The sequence below is a fragment of the Aplysia californica genome, unplaced genomic scaffold (genome assembly GCF_000002075.1).
Source record: "Aplysia californica isolate F4 #8 unplaced genomic scaffold, AplCal3.0 scaffold00020, whole genome shotgun sequence".
Lineage (NCBI taxonomy): Eukaryota > Metazoa > Mollusca > Gastropoda > Aplysiida > Aplysiidae > Aplysia > Aplysia californica.
Window position 1 is genome coordinate 2212759 of NW_004797290.1, and position 5168 is coordinate 2217926.

A 5168-nucleotide genomic window follows, 5' to 3' on the forward strand; every position below is an offset into this window, starting at 1 on the left:
AATAAATTTTAATGAATAAATGAATAGCCAGTTGTCTTGCCTACTAACAAAAGATTATTAATCTGACAGTAGAGTAAAGCTTAAAGATCCTACTGAAATGATTCGTTTTTAAAACATACCAGTAGTAAGAAACAAAGTATTGAATTTGACACAATGATTGCATGATTCAAGGGGAGTGCCATAACTGGCTGTTATGTTTAAGGTGTAAGGCAGTTGAAACCACCACCACCACCACCACCAACAACAATAACAACAACAACAATAACAACACATCGTTCGATGTTGGCAGGTTTTTTTTCTTTTTTTATGGGTGCAGTTTGAGCGGATGAATCGTGGAGATAATTTTTAAAAGGTTAAACCTTGTTCTGTTATCGTGCCTAAAGCCATACTGTAATTGTCATTATGTTATCTAGTCGTCAGATTCATTGGAAGTATGCAAGGTAAGGTCAAGTTGACCGAAGTAGCAAGGTGTCAAGTTTTATCTACATGTACGTTACTTCTTTGATAACATAAGCTTTTATTTGGCCTTTTTTTTCAGGTTTAATTTCTGTTAAGTAAATACTGTGGAAATCTGTGAAGAGCATTAATAATCTAAAATTTTAAGAATTAATGGTTAAAATGGGGTTAGTTTTCAGCCACGCCTTTATTTGCCAAAGGCTTGTGTTGAGTTTCAATTTGAGAGCACATCTGCCCATTTAGGGAGTATACGAGTGGACTAAAGTACCGACCATAATGAGTTTTAAAAAAACCTTGGCCTTGGTTCATGTGAAACTGAATCCATATCTTATTATTTACGGTGTTTTGTTATTTCTAAACTAGGCTTATTTAATGGAAATACTCAGTGCAAAGTTTCCGTGTCTGTGGCTAAATAGATCCCTTCCTTCACTCGAATCTTCAGTGTTTGATTAATGACCTTGGTTTCTCCACATCTATTGGCTAATGTTAGCAACCCCCCCCCCCCCTATTCCCTACCACATTTTTCTTGCACACGAGTGTCGAGCGCTGACTTCGAGCTCGAAGTTCGAGCCTTTCCCTCACTTGTGACGCGAGGTTGTCATATCCAGTTCTGACCAGTTCTGTGACGTCCTGATGAGTCCGCTCTTTTGGGGGGAACGGGTTCACCCCGGGCTGTTTGTTCAGGATTTTAAAATAATCTTTTTCTCCCGTCTCTTTTCAACTGTGCTCTGCCTGCTGTTTCCTCCTCCTCCTCCTCCTCCTCCTCCCGCTCCACGAACGACCACCGCCACCCTCACCTTGTATTCTGTCTATCCCTTTCTGTGGTTAAAATGTTGAACGCCTAATGCATGCCCCCCGTTTTTCCCCGTTCGTAGGATTTCGCTGTTTGCTCGTAATTCCTCAGAGTATACTTGCTTCTCCAACAGAGAGTGGGTGGAGAGTAGAGGGAGCTTAATACCTTGCCAGGGATATCCGCCAATGAAGCGGTTCCAGTGTGTACATTTGGACTTGCGCGCTTTGCAGTTTTAGGAGAGATAAAGACGGCTACAACTTTCTGATTAGCAGTTTTAAAAGGACCAAGGATTGCGACCATTTCGTGGTGGTTTGTAATTTTTAGGCGAACTATAGGCTAGTGCAGTTTTGGTTTTGAGGTGTTTTGTTTTTATTTGCTATTTAGTTTGGTTTATTTATTTATTTTTTTTGTAACAAAAGAAACTATTTTATGCAAAATGTGTGCGTACAACAGTGCTTGATAGTACTGGTGTACTTTACGTTCAACAACACTAACTTTTTATGAATGCGAGTTGTTTCTAGTTGCCCATTGTTGATGAGCTGAGGGTACTTTGTTTTGCAGATTTTTTAAACACAAGCTGGGAACCTCGGAATAACCTGTGCTGATTCGCGTTTGAACTTTATGATTAATATGCCTGAAAACGTCTTTTTCGGAGGAAATTTTAATTTAAAAAAAGAAGGGGGGGGGGGGTGATCGACACTCTTCGACCTGGCTCACAGTTTTGTATTCTGTGCAGGAGTACCGAGCGTTGTGATGAGGAACTACCCACCAATTTCTGTCCAGATCGGCCTTTTTCCTTGCTACAGAAGTACCGTCGTCTTGTATTTCAGTTTCATAGAGAACGAAAAAAGAAAAAAAAAGACCACAAACTTGATAGTTGATAGCTCTTATGATTTCAGAGCACCAGTCACGCGGCTTCGTCTAATCGGAGATGGTGATTGAATCTCAGGAACCCCCCACCCCCTTTTAAACAAAACAAAACACTCCCGCTCCCCTTAAAAAAGACCCACACACACACTTGCATCATAATGTGTACCTTGAGGTGCCACATCATAAAGTCCAGCCCGTTGTGAGCGCACAGTTAGCTCAGTTGGTATCGCGCGGGTCGACGGGCGTGGATGATCCCGATTCAAACCCATTATGAAATAACGCTGCATTCTTGAACGAGTTGTTTGAAGTTTTCATGAGCCCACTTGTGTCGACCCTTTCGGAGACGGATGATATCATTAATATATACCACCCAGTCTTCCTAAGACCCCAGTTCTACATTCAAGTAAGTCAAGTAATATCTTCAGAGGTCCCAACAACCTCTTGAGGGAACTGTAACGAGAGGGGTATTAAGTGTCAGCGCTCAATGCTCAAACTTACTGCAGGATTCGGTTTTCGATTCGTCGTGCGGCCTTTCGTTTCGACAACCTGATAGATTTTTTGGATTTTTTTTATTAACGCCCAAACGAGACAAACCGCGAGTACTCAGCGAGCCATAAGGCATTTAAAGTACACCAAAGACGTTATAAATAGAACTATTGTAACCTCTTTGGAGTACACTAGCTTTTTATGCCTCTCCGACCTTACGTCAGCCGAAAGTGACAGTGACATCATTCGGCAAAAGTGCAGAAAGTCGAACGGAAAACCGAATCCACCATGTTCGTCGAGGCCAAACGCTTACGACACAACAAGTTCATATTATTGTCCTTTTATTGCAGCGTTCCCTCGTTCGGGGCTCTCTTATTATGTGGGGCTCTTGTCGTTGGTGATGACTCAATTTTAGTTTGTAGGTTATACTTATTTATACGATCTTTGTCTGGGTCTCGTGGTGGCCGACGCCCGCCCTCACTCGCGGTGCATGATAAGTGCGTGAGTCGAGAGGACAGACGTCGTGTGTTCTCACGTGTCGTGTCGTCTTATTTATATTTACAAGTGTGCAGTTCAGAGGTCGGAGCAATAGGGTCATTATTATTGACGAATGGATGGGGGTTTTTGTGGCTGGGAGGTTGTGTTGTTATCTCTTTGCACAATTGTTGTTTGTTTTAGATTAGAGGGTTTTTTTTTAAATTGTTGTTTTGTTTTGTATTGGGTTTTTTTAAGGTTCCTTTTTTTCTCAACACATTAAAAACAACCGTTATTATTATTATCGTTGTTGATTTTTTTGTGTGTCTTTCATTGAATATACCCTATTCAGGCAGTTTTGATTTTTTGTGTGTGTGGAAAAAACGTTATGATGTGTGAAGTGCACGATATCAGTGTGGAATTCTGGCTCATACCAGTTTGATCCACCCAAGGTTGTCCTCTGGCCTTACGTGGCCCTATAGTGCGATGGCCCGAGCGATCAGCGAGCCTACGGTAACTCGACATAACATTGTGTATTGGGTGTATTTGTATATCGCAGTGCCCCTCGGAACTCTCAGCTTGTACGACGTTACTATTTGGCGATTATAGAGTTTGTATTTTTGTTGGAAAATTAGCCTTTTTCACTTGTGCCTCTCACGCATCTGGGTCGAGGTTGTATGCTGCTGCTGCTGCTGTTGTTGTTGTTGTGGTTGTTGTTGTTGATGATGATGATGATGATGAAGATTATACTGCTGCTGCTGCTGATGATGATGATGATGATGATGATGATGATTATAATGCTGCTGCTGCCTCTAATGCTGCTGATGATGATGAAGTTGTTCTTAGTCAGTTAGAACTGCTGCTGATGATGATGAGGATGTTGGTGTTGTTGTCGTTCTTATTCAGTTTGAACTTACTCCTGTTGTTGTTTAATTTCTTTAAAAATTGAATATAGTTTAATGACTGAAAATGTAACCAACTTTTTCGCTGTGTTCAATCTACTCCTATTTCAGTGCTAGATATAATATTTGTGGTTAGAACAATTAGATGCTGCAGTATTGATTATTTTCAATTGTCAAGGGAATTTTGAGATAAAAAAGTGATAGATTTCATTTTAAAAAAAAATTTTTTGATGACCATCTTCCTCTAAAGTTAGTTACACTATTTTCATTCCTTTCATGCTTTATACTGTCTTAAGTTCAAAATACATGGTTAATCATAACTTAGGAGAAAAAGCCATGTTCCAGTTTCTGTCCAAATTAAAAATGTCTCGCAAATTACATATAATATGTGTGTGTGTGTGTGTGTGTGTGTGTGTGTGTGTGTGTGTGTGTGTGTGTGTGTGTGTAAAACAGACTCAACTATCATATCCATACTTCTCTCCTGAATTAAAAAGGGAACAAAAGACAATTGTTTTCAAAAGAAAGTCATGTGTTTTAAAGCTGATAAAGCATTGATGTCCATATTCTATCATTCAACCATAGAAAGTGTGATCAATTTCTATATGTCAGCATGGGGTGGGAACACAAGGCATCAAGATGAAGGGAAAAAAATGAATCGATTATTGCGGAAAGCATGCAAAATTTCAACATCTATATTCCCCCTACTCCAATGAAGTATAGTTGTTATACATTATTGCTTGCACTAGAAAAATCAATACCATCTTTTTGGATAACCAACATCCACTGTTCCCTTAAATAAAAATATCAATCAGTAGTAAAAGACTTAAGCTTTTGATCTGTAACAAGGAAAGATACAGAAGGTCATTTTTACCTTCATCCTTTAAACTCCTACCATCTTAACAATCTTGTAATATAAGTATACCTTGACTTTTAATTTTAAAGCATGCAATATCAGAACATCAATGGTTTACAATCAGAATACCGATTAAGCTATTAAGTATCCTGCGTAACACTATTACGTTAACAATTATTGTTCATTTATATTATGCGTGTGACTGTGAGCCTGTTTGTGAGTGCTCACATACTATTGTATTAGTATAGCTATGTGCACAGATGTGTGTGGAGGAGAGGATGTGTGAGAGAGTGTGTGTGTGTTTGGGTATGTGTGTGTGTGTGTGTGTGTGTGT

General features: G+C 39.6%; 1 protein-coding gene across 6 annotated transcripts in view; it reads left to right on the forward strand.

The window, feature by feature from the left end:
• LOC101851621 overlaps positions 1-5168 on the forward strand; it is a 41625-nt gene that overhangs the window by 7988 nt on the left and 28469 nt on the right. The window lies entirely within an intron of this gene.